Here is a 17,066-nt window from a genome sequence, read left to right on the forward strand (position 1 = left end):
ACTGTTGGTGGGGTGTAAATTCTGAAGAAAATGTGAAAATGGAGAATAAAAATATTTTTTTTTAAAAAGAAGCTACGTTTGGTGGCCTGGCATTGATGCAGATATAGAAAGGCTTGTGAAATAATGTGACCAATGCCAGTTATACCAGATGTTGCCAGCTGCAGCTCCCTTGCACTGCTGGGAATGGCCGGGTCGACCATGGATGAGAGTTCATGTAGATTATGTTGGTCCATTCATAGGCGTATGTTCCTTTTTCTGATGGACGCCCATTCAAAATGGGTTGAGGTATTTGAAATGAAGTCCACAACTTCATGGTCCACAGCTGAGAAACTGCACCAATGTTTCGCCACCGATGATGTACCAGAAGTTCTTGTCTCGGTCAATGGAACAGCGTTCACTAGTGAGGACTTCCAGCAGTTTATGATGTTTAATGGAATAAAACATATTCGGATGGCACCCCTCATTAAAAGGTTTGGCTGAACGCACAGTTTAGATGTTAGCTGATCTGAAGAAGCAATCACCTGTGTCACTAGGAACAAATGATGTGGAGATCGTCATACCGTCATACTGAATAGAACGGACTACTGCAAAGAAGTATACCGACAACTCGACAACCAGGAACACTACAGACATTTACCCGCAGATCCAACCAAGGAACAGATCCGCCAACTCAACAGACTGATCAAGACCTTGGATCCAGACCTTCAGAGCACTCTACGTGCTCTCATCCCACGTAATCCCCGCATTGGAGATCTCTACTGCCTCCCAAAAATACACAAGGCCAACACACCAGGCCGTCCTATCGTTTCAGGCAATGGGACCCTGTGTGAGAACCTCTCTGGCCACATCGAGGGCATCCTGAAACCCATCGTACAAGGTACACCCAGCTTCTGTCACGACACGACGGTCTTCCTACAGAAACTCAGCACCCATGGACCAGTTGAACCAGGAACATTCCTCGTCACAATGGATGTCTCGGCACTCTACACCAGCATCCCCCATGACGACGGCATTGCTACAACAGCCTCAGTCCTCAACACTGACAACTGCCAATCTCCAGACGCAATTCTGCAACTCATCTGCTTCATTCTAGATCACAACGTCTTCACCTTTGACAACAAATTCTTCATCCAGACGCATGGAACAGCCATGGGGACCAAATTCGCACCTCAATATGCCAACATCTTCATGCACAAGTTTGAACAAGACTTCCTCACCGCACAGGACCTTCAACCGACGTTATACACCAGATACATCGATGACATTTTTTTCCTTTGGACCCACAGCGAAGAATCACTGAAACGACTACACGATGAGATCAATAAATTCCATCCCACCATCAGACTCACCATGGACTATTCTCCAAATTCTGTTGCATTCTTGGACACACTCATCTCCATCAAGGACGGTCACCTCAGCACTTCTCTTTACCGCAAGCCCACAGACAACCTCACGATGCTCCACTTCTCCAGCTTTCACCCAAAACACATTAAAGAAGCCATCCCCTATGGACAAGCCCTCCGTATACACAGGATCTGCTCAGACGAGGAGGAGCGTAACAGACACCTACAGATGCTGAAAGATGCCCTCGTACGAACGGGATATGGCGCTCGACTCATCAATCGACAGTTCCAACCCGCCACAGCAAAAAACCGTACCAGCGTTCTCAGAAGACAAACACAGGACACCACTGACAGAGTACTCTTCGTCGTCCAGTACTTTCCTGGGGCGGAGAAACTACGACATCTTCTTCGCAGCCTTCAACACATCATCAATGAAGATGAACATCTTGCCAAGGTCATCCCCACACCACCACTACTGGCCTTCAAACAACCGCGCAACCTCAAACAAACCATTGTTTGCAGCAAATTACCCAGCCTTCAGAACAGCGACCACGACACCACACAACCCTGCCAGGGCAATCTCTGCATGACGTGCCAGATCATCGACTTGGATACCACCATTACACGTGGAAACACCACCCACCAGGTACGCGGCACATACTCGTGCGATTCGACCAATGTAGTCTACCTCTTACGCTGCAGGAAAGGATGCCCCGAAGCGTGGTACATTGGCGAGACCATGCAGACACTGCGACAACGAATGAACGGGCATCGTGCGACAATCACCAGGCAGGAATGTTCTCTTCCAGTCGGGGAACACTTCAGCAGTCAAGGGCATTCAGCCTCTGATCTCCGGGTAAGCATTCTCCAAGGCAGCCTTCAGGACACGCGACAACGCAGAATTGCCGATCAAAAACTTATAGCTAAGTTCCGCACGCATGAGTGCGGCCTCAACCGGGATCTTGGATTCATGTCGCATTACATTCACTCCCCACCATCTGGCCTGGACTTGCAAAATTCCACCAACTGTTCTGGCTTGAGACAATTCACATCTCTTTAACCTGTGATTACCCTCTCTCTGGATCTGTAATGATTTGATTACCTGCAAATTCTCGCATTCCAAGCATTGTCCGGCATCGCTGACTTTGTCTATATAAATGTGTCTGGAACATACCTCTCCAGTCACCTGAAGAAGGAGCTGCGCTCCGAAAGCTCGTGTTTGAAACAAACCTGTTGGACTTTAACCTGGTGTTGTAAGACTTCTTACTAGGAGCAAAGATAGCACGGTTCCTGTTAGCCTACAGAAATACCCCGCATACCACAACTGGCATGGCTCAAGCTGAACTGCTGATGGGGCAATGCTTGAGAACCAGGTTGAGCCTGGTAGGGGATTTTGGTGGGGGAGGATGGAGACAAGGCAGAGTTGCCAGAAAAGGAACCATGATTTGGCAAATGTGAAAAGAGCATTTGAGATTGACGTTCCAGTTTTTGTAAAAGATTTGGACCAAGTTGGGTCCCAGGAGATGTTGTGGCCATGACTGTCCTAAACAATTAAAGTGTAGGACAAGTTTTTGAAGAAACACGTAGATCATTTGTGGAGGCCATCCCAAGGGCCAGTGATACTGCCTGATCCCATTGTGCCAGCCAGTAGTGTTATTGTCCAAGTACTGAAGCGGCTGATCAGTCAGTGGCAGGCCAAAGGGCTGCTCCCAGTGAAAGCGAGAAAATAGCAGAATGTGATGTGCTGCTACCAAGAGAGAGTTCCAGTGAAGCAGGTCCAAATGAAGCTACTGCGGAATCTCAACCGGTTGAGCTACATCAATCCCAGAGAAAGAGGAAATCCCCTGACAGGCTTGAGTTTCTGACAAAATATGTTAAAAATTGTCCATTATTGTTAATGTTTTGAAAGTTGTATAAGTTACAATATATTATATAACAAGGTGCTTAAAGGGGGTGGGACGAAGTAGCTATTCCCTTTAAGGGGGGTGTGCATTGGAAGAGCCATGTGACCCAATCGACCAATGGGGAACAAGCGCAGCGATCTAGATGCAGAGCACAGGCTTTTGCAGCCAGTTATCATCCTCATGCTGAGAATGAAGACATTGATTATAGTGCTCTGTATATAGTCCGTATTTATAATAAACCAGTCATTATTAGTTAGTTAACTAGTGGTCGCCAATTATTGCATTTACTTCAATACCATTCTGCTCTTTTTGCATCAAGTGCTAGCCAATCACATGACAATACTATGACCTTACTTGGTAAATGCTGTAACACTTGTGTAAATAAACATCTTTGTTGCTTTTGATAAACTCTTTATTTTAAAAATATATTTATTCATTTTTTAACATTTTACACGTAAAACAAAACAACCCAAAGAAAATGAATAACAGAAGAACACTCAACTCACCAACACGCATATGACTCAAGAATAGCCCCACACATCCCTTCCCCCCCCCAAACCCCCCCCCCCCCCCCCCCCCTCCACCAAGCAGCTGACGGTGACCAAGTGTTGAATAAACAGACCCCATCTCTATGCACGTTTACACCCAGGTCCCTCTATGACTGTACCACTTTAAGAATTGCACCACGTATTTTATATTGTCTCTCCATGTTGTCCCTACCAAAATGCACCATCTCACAATTCAATGCATTGAACTTCATCTGCCACCGACCTGTCTACCCCACTAACTGGTCTATGTCCTTTTGAAGTTTGAGACCGTCCTGCTCACAGTTTACAATGCTTCCAAGTTTCAGATACTCTGCAAACTTTAAAATTGTCCCTGCACACCAAGATCGAGATTATAAACATATAGGACAAAAAACAAGGATCCCAATACCGGCCCCTGGGGAACTTCATTGCAACCCCTCCTCCAGACAGAAAAATATCCATTAACCATTACCCTGTTTCCTATTATTCAACCAATTTTATATCCATGTTACTACTGTCCCTTTCATTCCATGAGCTGTAACGTTTTTCACATGTCTGTTGTGTGGCACTGTATCGAATACCTTTTGAAAGTCTATGTACACCACATCAACAGCATTACCCTCATTAATCCTCTCTGTTACCTCTTCCTAAAAATTCCAGCAAGTTAGTTAACCATTCTATCCCCATTAGAAATCCATACTGGATCTTCCTAATCCACCCACATTTTTCCATGTGACTACCAATTTTATCATAAAGAATTGTTTCTGTATTGAAGGCACCCACCACAACACATAGCACCCACAAGGACTCGGAGTTTGTTATATTATGCTCAAACTCAGGGTGGCGGTGCCAGCTACCAACATCTGGTGCCCTGGAGACTGTAAGCAGGAATTGGAGAGATTGTGAGGTGAAAGATGTGAAATATTAGAGGAACTTCAGACTTAGATTTTGATTTATATTTATTGTCAGGTGTTCAGAGGTACAGTGAAAAGTATTGTTCTGCGTCCAGTCCAGGCAGATCGCTCCATACATGAAAACATACATGAAAACATAGAACATATGATAAATACACAATGTGCACATACAATTTACACAATATAAATACATAAACATAGACATTGGGCGCAGCAATCGGAGTATAGTGTTACAACTATAGAGAAGATGTCTAGAAAGATCCTTTCAGTCCATAAGAGGGTCATTCATGAGTCTGTGTAGAGAGAGGAGGTATTAGCAGTTTTAGCAGCTTTGAAAGCAGATAAATCCACAGGTCTGGATGAATTGTATCCCAGGCTATTGAGGGAGGAAGGGAGGAGATTTCAGGGGCACTGGCAATAATTTTCAAATCCTCTCTGGCCACAGGCGAGGTGGCAAAGGACTGCTTACATTGTTCCATTATTTAAAAAAGGAGGTGGGGGTAGACCAGGAAATTATAGGCCAGTCAGTCTAACCTCAGTAGTGGAAAAGTTACAAGAAAGAATTGTGAGGGACAGAATATATCTGCACATGGATAGACACAAATTAATCAGGGATAGTCAGCATGGATTTGTTACGGGAAGGTTGTGTTTGACAAACTTAATCAATTTCTTTGTGGTGGTAACCATTGATGAGGGTAATGCATTCCATGTGGTCTATATGGACTTTAGAAAGTTTTTGATAAGGTCCCTCATGGCAGACAGATCAAGGAGGTAAGAGCCTATGGGATCCAAGGCAAAATGGCACATTAGATCCAAAATTATTTGGGAGACAGGAAGCAGAGGGTGATGGTCGAGGGATATTTCTATGACTGGAAGACTGTTTCCAGTGGTGTTCTGCAGGATTCGGTGCTGGGGTCCTTGCTATTTGTGGTCTACAGTAACGTTTAGACTTAAATATGGAAGCACAGTGGTTAGCACAGTTGCTTCACCGCTCCAGGGTCCCAGGTTCCATTCCTGGCTTGGGTCACTGTCTGTTCAGAGTTTGTACGTTCTCCCCGTGTCTGCGTGGGTTTCCTCCTGGAGCTCCGGTTTCCTCCCACAGTCCAAAGATGTGCAGGTTAGGTGGAATGGCTATGCTAAATTGCCCTTAGTGTGCAAAAAAAAAAAAAGGTTAGGTGGAGTTAAGGGGATTGGGTGGATGTGTAGGGATAGGATGGATGCGGGGGCTTGGATAGGGTGATCTTTCCAAGGGCTGGTGCAGACATGATGGGCTGAATGGCCTCCTTCTGCACTGTAAATTCTATGATTCTATGACATGAAAATTGGTGGTAAATAGTGATCAGGATAGCAGGAGTTTATCAATGGACGGGGCATGTGGGCAGAGCAGTGACAAATTGAATTCAACCCAGAAAAGTGTGAGGATATGCACTTCGGGAGGGCTAACAAGGCAAAGGATGACATTATGAATGGTAGGACCATAGAAAATACTGAAGATCAGAGGGACCTTGGAGTGCATATCCACAGATCCCTGAAGATGGCAGGGCAAGTAGATAGGTGACTGAAAAGGCATATGAGATACCTGCCTTTATTAGCCAAGGCATAGAATGCAAGAGCAAGGAGGTCATAACACTGGTTATTACACAACTCAAGTACTGCATGCAGTTCCGGTCACCACATTATAGGAAGGATGTAATTGCACGTACTAATGGGTGAAAAGGAGATTCACCCGGATGCTGCCTGGGCTGGAAGGTCTGAACTATGAACAAAGATTGAATAGGCTGGGGCAGCGAACGTTGAGAGGGGCCTAATAGAGGTGCCTAAGATTATGAGAGGCATAGATATGGTGAATAGGAAGGCACTTTTTCCATTAGTGGAGAGGTCAATAACCGGGAGCACAGATTTAAGGTAGAGGCAGAAGCTAAGAATGGAATTGAGGAGAGATTTTTTCACACAGAGGATAGTGGGAGTCTGGAAGGGGAGTTGAGTCAGAAACCCTTGTAACATTTAAGAAATATTCACTTGTGCTGCCATAACCTCCAGGGCTATGGGCGAGCGCTGGAAAATAGGCTTAGTGTAGTCAGATCTTTATTGACCGGCGTGGACATGATGGGCCGAATGGCCCCCTTCTGTGCTAACATCTATGAATCTATGTACTGTAATGAAGTTTAATGTTGTGTCCATAGGTTTACTGACAGTTATTCTCTTGCTTTAATATAATGCAACAGCTCAATGAGCCAGTCCTTTAAATCTCTTATCCCAGGGAGCTAATTATATGTTAATTAGGATCAACACTTCCTGATTGAAAATTAATAAGTTTGTGGTTCAGAAAAAGAAATATCAGGCAGCTGCAGGTATACAATTTTCCTGACGCCACAATCTGAATTGCTTTGCATATCACTAACAATGATTTTGTAACTTCTCATCAACATTCACTTCTCCACCAAAACCACGTAGTTAGAATTACCAGCTGAGGTCCAATACACTATATACTTTTTTTAAAATGACAATTTCTTTTTAAATAGCACTCTTTCCATTTTCTGTCCCTTTACGTGTGTTCATCAAGTAGACAACTTGCTGCAATGGAAAATTTTCATTGAAAGTTTCCTGGTTTACAGTGAATGCAAGAGGAGCCCAGACGTGTGAATAGAATACAAACACAGCAGTGCTTTGTTGCACAGGACATAGCAACAATACATCCTCCAGCACTATCATCCTCTAATCTGTTTGCAAAGATTAGGTCCCCTTAAAGAGGCCAGCAATTTTAATGCAAAATCCTCTTTCCCGAGTGGTACAAACCACAATCACTCTGTTTGATTTTATAAGGAATAAAAACTATCATTCTCGTGTGAAATTATTTCCACTTGATCAATGTAATGAATATAATTAACCAATGGTAACATTACACAGTGTAAAGGTCTATCTGGCAGCGGCAAAAAAGCTATACTAAATTATAATTATTATAACCTGCTGCAGAGGAGCTCTGCCCAAACCTGCAATAGAGACTGCTCAATTATTTCATTCCATTTTCCAGAACATTCCCTTCCCAGAAAACGCTTGAAATCTTTAAATTAAAAAAAAGATTATTAAAAAATTAGAGTACCCAATTCATTTTATCCAATTAATGGGCAATTTAGGATGGCCAATCCACCTAGCCTGCACATCTGTGGGTTGTGGGGGCGAAACCTACGCAAACACGGGGAGAATAAGCAAACTCCACACGGACAGTGACCCAGAGCCGGGCTTGAACCTGGGACCTCAGCGCCGTGAGGCAGCAGTGCTGGCCAATGCGCCACCATGCTGCCCAAAATCTTTAATTTTCAGTGATGCATTATCTGGATACTTTCAAATGTTCAATAGCAGTACAAAATTAGGCAGAAGCACTCAAGAGATATTTAGCAGTCAGCACATACAAAATGGAAAAATAAAAATGAGTTTGACTTGGCCAGAACCGTAATTTGGAAATAATGGAAGAATTGGCAGTGTTTTTCATAGTTGCCAACCATTCACTTTTGAAGTGAGCTGTCATCTTTTTGCTCCTGTTTGTGTCACTCGCATTGTAGCGCATATTCAGGATGACTAGGGTGGGCACAGTGGCTTTTTAAAATCCACCTACCATACTTTGCGAATTAAAAAAAAATGGGATCCTATGTTTTATAAACAAGGGCACAGAAAGCAAAGCCAAAGAGGGTTGATGCTAAACTAATGTAAATAGTTTACACCGCCAGTTCTGGGCATACTATATTAGGAAGAATATGAAATGAAAGCAGGAAAACATCAGCTGGCTCTCATACAGTTGCGATCCCATGTATTATTATACAGAGACCTCCAACCCACCCAGACCCATGAAATCCCATGGGAGAGGTAGACTCTCTGTTAAAAATCAACATCATTTAGGGAAACAAAGATCCAGAAAATTACCCTCCAATCCCTTTAAGCAATCAAAATTAGTCAAGGAGACTACATTGACTCCCATATTTTTGGATATTTGCTTCTTATACAACGTGATCTCCGGCCCAGCCAGAATCAGTTTCAGCTCTTGCTTGAGTATGGACAACAAATTAGTATTCATCACATGGACTAGCAGGTCTACTACTCTCTGGGAAAATAGCTGCCCAACATCCAATCTCAATCTACCCTGGTAACTTATTAAAAATATCCCCGATTCTTCCTAATTTATCAAATTGAAATATTCACATGCTTATTTCTCAACCAGTGTGCCAAAGGTTAAATCTCAATGCTGCCAAGCATTCCAATGTACGGAAGGCACGGTTTTTTCATTTTTGAATCAACCAAGCTAAAATAGAGTTTTACTATTTTAAACATGCACCCTTTTTCAACTTCTACATTCAAATGATAATTATCAAAAAAAATTTTAAACAGATGAAAAGGTCAATGCGGTCAGGAATGTTTCACCCATTGCAAGTGCGCAGTCCAGTAGTTTTAGTTGCTTCACAGAAAATAATAATTATAGTCAAGAAATAAAGGTCAATGTGCTCATCTTCCTGGAATAACCTGGGTTACTTGGCTTAATTTTCAATTACTAAAGGACAAAGCAGCATTCATAATACTGGAAAGCCCAGTTTTAAATGGAATACAGTTTGATAGGAGAGCCACTCAAGAGTTAAAATAATTATAAAAGCGCAGGAGTCCCGAGAAGGCAAGTTAAACAATATTTAATAAACCAACATTAAGTAAAGACCACAACGTGGCTTACAGTACAAAGGTCCCGACTGGGGACTACCGAACACACCGGTCCCAATCCGGGCCGGCTTTTAAACGGTGGATTTATAAGCCCCAGCTGGATGGGCCTACGTCCACTAGCGGGGGAGCTCATATTCTATGAGTGCCACCGAGAGATCTACTAAGGTGTCCCCATGGGTCTCGTGTGGGTTATTACAAAAAGTGATTTTGTAAAGTAGTTCCCATTTTCACCATAATGTCCAACACTACCTTGTGGGCAGACCCTTTTGGGCATTCTCAATTCAGCCCATCAAATGTGCTGAAGGAATACAATCTCCTAAATTGGAAGATGTGAGTTATAGGGAAGCTCAAATGAAACTTTCAAGATTAGGGTTAGGTAGGGTTAGAGTTCAATATAATCTGTTTGAAAATCAAACACTTCAACATCATGGGTTTTGAAACATGACGATTAATGTAATTACATAAATCCTCCATGATCACTCATAGAGATACCTATATTTAATCATGGTTCAAACAAAGTGTTTGATGCATCACTCTAGAACAGGGGCTGTATTCAGTAATGAAGCTTTTACCACACCCTGAAATATAGTTCAATAAACCTATAGTTCACAAGAATGAAAATCAAATATTCAATTTAAGAAATTCCTCTGATGATTCAAGACCAGCTGTCGTCGCCAGGCACACAGCCAATTAAATCCCAGGTGTGTTTGTCATCTATAACTGAGCCAATTACAGCTGGAGTAGCAACAAACCATTACTGCAATTCTTTGAACCAAACAGAAAGATCCCAAGCTCCCTAAATATTTTACTATTAGCTCACCTTAGCCAGGTAAAAGGATCTACTCGGTAGTTCACAGTACCTCAGATCTAAAGAAGAGATTAGATCAACCAGGGTTCCACACAGTCATCAAGCAGTGCCTTCCACTGGAATGTCAATGTTAGAATGAGGGTCGCTTTTCAGCATTTTGGCTCAGATCAAGCATCAGTTCGAGTCCAAGCACGAGGTGCATTGCCTTTTCTTGTCAACTTGGATCTTGTATTTCTCTCTTGTGGAGACCATGATGGATTCAATTTGAATTGTTTGCTGGAGGAAGCAATGAAATGGTTTAAAGGGCTTGCCCTGTCCACTCTGTGAATTGGCTTAGAATGGGATTTTTTTTAATTAAAAAAGGATTGGAGGCCAGGTGATCATTAATTTCTCAAAACATGAAGAATAGCTCCCTTTGGTGGTGAAATCCGAAATAATTGGCAGCCAGGTGAATCATTCGCCCATTTTTATGTAACGATAAAAAATGTGCTCTCTGATGTGATGGTGGAAACAGATTTGAGAGTGGTTTCCAAAAGGGAATTGGACAAATTCTTGGAGAAGTTACAGGGATGTGGGGGAAAAGCCAAGAAGTGGGATGAAGTGAATTAGTCTTCGCACCAGCTGATGAAACTTTATTGGGTTGATCACCTGCCTCCTGTTTCTACTATTCTCCGATTACTATTGTCCTTAGTAGCTTCAAACTAGGGAGGGAGAAAAAAAAATTGGTATTTACTCCCAATGGTCCCTTGCTGGAAGTTTAGCATATGTGGGCCTCTTGTGCAGTAGTTGGCTCACTTATGAGGGTGATCCTGCCCCACGTTTGCCATGACAGCAACATGGATGCAAAATCTTGCAAGAATCAGAAAACAAGATTCTTGCCAGTGAGATCTCATGTTGTGATTTTCCCCACTTCTCACTGGCGATGTCACAATGTTCCTGCCCAAAAAGGATGGGAACATCATTTCCATTAATTATAATACAATTTATCAGAATGTAAAAGCTTATTCGCCACATCACATCAGAGAGGTTTAAAACAGGTGTTTAAATATGTGAAGCAGTCGAAGGGATACTGCCGGGGGCACAAAGGTAAGTATAGTCCATATGTCCATAAGACATAGGAGCAGAAGTAGGCCATTCAGCCCATCAAGTTTGCTCTGCCATACAATGAGATCATGGCTGATCTGATATAATCCTCGACCAAAACTGTTCGCAGTTTTCCAGGTGTGGTCTAACTAACACCTTGTATAGTTTCAGCAGGACATGCCTATTATTATACTCCATTCCTTTTGAAATAAGGCCTTCATTCCATTTGCCTTCCCTATTACCTGCTGAGCTTTCATGCTAGCTTTTTGTGATTTCTTCCCTGTTACCTGCTGAACTTGCATGCAAGCTTTATGTGATTTATGTAAAACAACCCCCAAATCCCTCTCTGTTGCAGCTTTCTCCATTTAAATAATATTCAGCTCAACTCATTTATTCTTCCGACCAAAGTACATAACTTCATATTTTCATACATTATATTCCATCTTCCAAGTTTTTGCCCATTCGCCTAACCTGTCAATATCCCTCTGTAGACTTTTTGTGTCATCCTCACCATTTGCCTTCGGAGCTATTTTTGTGTCGCCCACAAACTTGTCCAAGTCCTTAATATGCATTGTAAATAATTGTGGCCCCAGCACGGATTCCTGCGACACTCCAGTCATTGCAGGTTACCATCCTGAAAATGATCCTCATATCCCAACTCTGTCTTCGATCAGTTACCTATTCCTCTCTCCATGTCTCCATGCTAATATACTAACCTCAACACCACCAGCTCCTATCATGTTAAATAACCTTTTGCATGGCACCTTATGGAAATCCAAGTATATTAATCTACTGGTTCCCCTTCATCTATTCTGCATGTTACAACCTCAAAACGTTAATTCATTTGTCGGGCATGATTTCCCTCTTCATGAAGCCAGGCCAATTCTGCATGATTAGATTCTGCATTTCTAAGTGCTCTGCTCTTACATCCTTTATAATGGACTCTAACGGGCAGCACGGTGGCACAGTGGGTTAGCACTGCGGCCGCACGGCGCCGAAGTCCCAGGTTCGATCCCGGCTCTGGGTCACTGTCCATTATGCATGTTTTTTTTTAAGTTTAAGAATATTGTTCACTTCATTGGTTAACCATGATTGATGTTTCCCCTTGCTAGAATCCTTCTTCCTCACTGGGATGTATCGTTGTTGAGTCATGAACTATTTTCAGAAATGTCTGCCATTGGTGATCAACAGTCTTTCTCGCGAAACTCCTTTCCCAGCCCATTCCAGCCAACTCTTCCCTCATTCTTTTACAATTAACCTTAAGTGTAGCACAGCTGTTTCAGATCCAGGTTTCTTACTCTCAACTAAATGCTGAATTCTACCATGTCAAAGAACAAAGAAAAGTACAGCACAGGAACAGGCCCTCCAAGCCTGTGCCGATCATGCTGCCCGTCTAAACTAAAATGTTCTACACTTAATGTCAGTTGCTTCATTCCAGGGGACCCTTTACTCAGAGGCTGTTTATTAAATCTGCCTCAGCTGTTTGTAATCCACGCTAGGGGTCAGGAGGAAAGACTGGGAGAGCTCCTGCTCAAGATGGTGGAGAGGAGCTTTCGTTACCGAGGTATACAGGTGGCCAGGAACTGGGATGCCCTAATGAAAGGGAAAAAGCTGGAAAATCTCAGCAAGTCTGGCAGCATCTGTAGGGAGAGAAAAGAGCTAACTTTTCGAGTCCGATGACTCTTTGTTACCAGACTCGAAACGTTAGCTCTTTTCTCTCCCTACAGATGCTGCCAGACTTGCTGAGATTTTCCAGCATTTTCCCTTTCGTTTCAGGTTCCAGCATCCGCAGTAATTTGCTTTTATACTGGGATGCCCTACACAGGCTCAATCTATCTCAGCTTGTAGAGCAGATGGAGGGAGACTTTAAAAGGTGGGACATGCTCCCTCTTTCCCCGGCGGGAAGGGTGCAGACCCTGAAAATGACGGTCCTCCCCAGATTCCTGTTCGTTTTCCAGTGCCTTCCCATCTTCATCCCCTAATCCTTCCTCAAGCAGGTGAACGGGATTATCACGGGATTTGTGGGCCAACAAGACCCCGCGAGTTAAAAGACCGTTTTTGTAGCGCAGTCGGTGGGCAGGGGGTTTGGCACTTCCGAACTTCTGTAGCTACTACTGGGTGGCTAATGTAGCCATGATTATGACATGGGTAACGGAGGAGGGGTCGGCTAGAGGTGGCGTCATGCAAAGGCACCAGCCTAGATGCGCTAGTAAAGGCACCGCTGCAGTTCTCGCCGGCACGATACACCACAAGCCCGGTGGTGGCGGCGGCACTGAGGGTCTGGGGTCAGTGGAGAAGGCACTGGAAGGAGGAGGGGACCTCAGTTTGGACCCCGATACAGAATAATCATAGATTTGTTCCGGGCAAGATAGATGGGGGGTTTCAAAGCTGGCACAGGGCAGGCATTAAAAGGATGGGGGACCTGTTCATAGATGGGACTTTCCCTAGCTGGAAGTCACTGGAGGAGAAATTCAGCCTACCCCCTGGAAATGCCTTCAGATACCTCCAAGTATGCGACTTTCTCAAAAACCAGGTGGGGACATTTCCATTGCTACCCCCTTGTACGATTCAGGACACGGTGGTGTCTGGCATCTGGGTAGGAGAGGGGAAGGTGTCGGACATCTACCAAGAACTGCAGGAGGCAGAGGAAGCCCCAGTGAAGGAACTGAAGGGCAAGTGGGAGGAGGAGCTGGGTGAGGAGCAAGATGAGGGCCTGTGGGCTGATGCCCTGGGCAGGGTGAATTCTTCCTCATCATGTGCCAGGCTCAGCTTATTTCAGTTTAAGGTGGTACATCGGGCTCACATGAAGACGGTGAGAATGAGCAAGTTCTTTGGGCTGAAGGGCAGCTGTACAAGATGTTCAGGGAGTCCAGCGAACCATGTTCATATGTTCTGGGCATGCCCAGCACTTAAAGAACTCTGGCAGGGCTTTGCGAGGGCTATGTCCAGGATTTTGGAAACACTGGTGAAGCCGAGTCCAGGAATTGCGATCTGTGGGGTGTCAGAAGATCCGGGAGTGCAAGAAGCGAAAGAGGCCGAGGTGTTGGCCTTTGCCCCCCTGGTGCCCGGAGACGGATCTTGTTAATGTGGAGACTCAAACCCCCCCCCCCCCCGGAGTGGGGAGACCTGGGTTAGTGACATGGCTGGGTTTCTGAGCCTGGAGCGAATAAAGTTTGCCTTCAGAGGGTCCTTGCTGGGGTTCTCCCGGCGGTGGCAACCGTTCCTTGACTTTCTAGGAGAGCGTTAAAATGTCAGCAGCATCAACTGGGGGGGGGGGGGGGGGGGGGGGGGGGTGGTTTAGGTGGGAACTGTTTATTTAATGTATATTCTCTTTTTCTATAATGATAACAGCCACCTAGTTTTGTTAAATATTTTCTTTTTCTGTTATTGGTTATGTAAAAATTCTGTTTGAAAAAAGCTTTAATAAAAACAACTTTTTTAAAAATCTGCCTCGTTGCACAGTACCAAATCCAAAATCCTGGTTGGATCCACAGCATATAGTTCTCAAAAACTGTCCTGAATACACTATGAATTCTTCCTCATGGTTACTTTTGCCTATTTGATTTTCCCAATCAACACTAAGATTAAAGTCACCCATGATTAAAGTACTGCCTTTTCTACATGCCTTTATTATCTCCTAGTTGATTCGCTGACCTACAACATAACTACTGCTTGGAGTCCTGCAGACTACCAGTGTCTTCTCGTTATTTCTTACCTCCATTTCTCGCTATTGTAGTTATTCCATGTTGTACTAACAGAGCTACCCCACCACCCTTTCCTTCCTGCCTGTCCTTATGAAAAGTCACATACCCCTGAATATTTAGTGCCAAGTTTTGACCTCCTTGTAACCATGTCTCTGTAATGGCTGGAAGATCATACCAATTAACCTCACTTTGTGTCATTAATTCATTTAACTTGTGCCGAATGCTATGTGCATTTATGTAAAGAGCCATTAATTTTGCCTTGTTACCATTTTTTCCCTTTTGACCATTTCTTGCTTTTAAATATTTGTACATCATCCCTTCCAGTCACTCTGGGTATCATTATCCAACCAGCTGCTTTGTAATGCTGTCATAACCTTTTACTTTGTAAGTCTTCAAAACCCCTCTACAGAACACCCCCCCCCCCCCCCCTTATTTACTTTATAGCCCTCTCTATTTTCCTAGCTATGGGGTTTGCAAGAACACTGCTCCCACCACAGTTCAGATGTATTTCCCCAGTACTGATGTCAGTGACTCCATGACCCAAAACTTCACCCACCAGGCTTTGAGCCACATATTCATCTATCCAATTTTATGTGCCCTATATCAATTTGCATGTGGCTCAGGTAATAATCCAGATATCATAACCTTGGAGGTTCTATTCTTTAATTTAGTGCTTAGCTCCTCAAACTCGCTCTGTAGAACCTCTTTCCTCAATCTACCCATTTCATCAGTACCTACCTGGACCATGACAACAGGATCAACCCCAGCCCTGAACTCTGGCACTGGGCAGGCAATACAGCCTACCGGACTATTGATCCTGGCTAAAGAGAACAGTGTCGATTCCCCCAATATTTCAATCCCCAACTACATTCTCTTTTCTCCCCCCCCCCCCCCCATTTGAATGGCTCCATGTACCATGGTGCTGTGGTCAGTTTGCTCAGCCTCCCCACAGTCCCCGCTCTCGTCCACACATGGAGCAAGAATCTCAAAACTATTGGACAGGGGCTGGGGCGGAGGCTCCAGCAGTGCTACCTCTTGGATCCCTTTACCGGTCTCAAATGTAGTCACACCCTCTGTCCCCAACTACTGCCAAATTAGTGAATCTATTCTAAGGCATGCGACTGCCTCCTAAAACACAGCATCCAGATAACTCTCTCTGTCGCAATGTCGGAAGCTCAGACTCCAGCTCATTAACTCTTGACCTGGGGTAGGGGAACCTGCCCCATGACACCATCCCCTGACACTGCTGTGCCAGTAAAAGTGCTAAGAGGGCACCTCTGGGGTGCTTCCTTGTGCATGAGGGAGGGAGATTGTTTGAGTATGGTATCTCCATCCCTATGTACAGTATGCATTGTTTGTCCAGCATGCAAGAAACAATGCCTTTCATTGTATCCTAATACATGCGACAATAATAAATCAAATCAAATATTTATTTTATGCTCCAGCTACGAAATTACATGAACGTACCCAAGAATCGGGATTATTGGGTGCAGAGGGCCATCTTGTCCCGTATCCGTGGTTGGGGCAGAGTATTTCTTCATTGGCACTCCGAGCTCTGTGGAGCCAGCATTGACGGCTGTATCAGGTCTGCCCTGCCAGCGTCAGGGGACACCTGCAGCATTTCTCCTCCCCAAGTGCTGCACTATCTGGCGAGAAAAGCCAGCTGTACAGCCGGAGCCAGCACATAACATCAGAAACGTTTGCCCATGATGTCCCAAAATTGAATCTGTTGCGGGCACAAGAGACTGAGAATCAGATTAAAAATTGCACAGGCCTCCCGCAGCCAGGATTAGCAAAGGGTTGGGGTGGGGGCATTTCCGACTGCGTTAATTTTAATCTAAAATCAGGGTCTCTGACTCAGAGGCAGGGGTTCTACCACTGAGGCATGACGGACACTGAATAGGTGCAAAGGAGTTGATGATCAGGTGAAACTGATTCATGGAAGGACTGCACTAACAGCCAAATAATCTTATGGCATTCCATGTTTTATATTCTTATCTAGAATGTTTAAAAAAAGTCACAACCATTCCAGGAACAAAACAGACATGTGTTTCTGTAATCTCAAATGTTCTCCGGCTTAAA

This window comes from Scyliorhinus canicula, chromosome 9 (genome assembly GCF_902713615.1).
Source record: "Scyliorhinus canicula chromosome 9, sScyCan1.1, whole genome shotgun sequence".
Taxonomy (NCBI): Eukaryota; Metazoa; Chordata; class Chondrichthyes; order Carcharhiniformes; family Scyliorhinidae; genus Scyliorhinus; species Scyliorhinus canicula.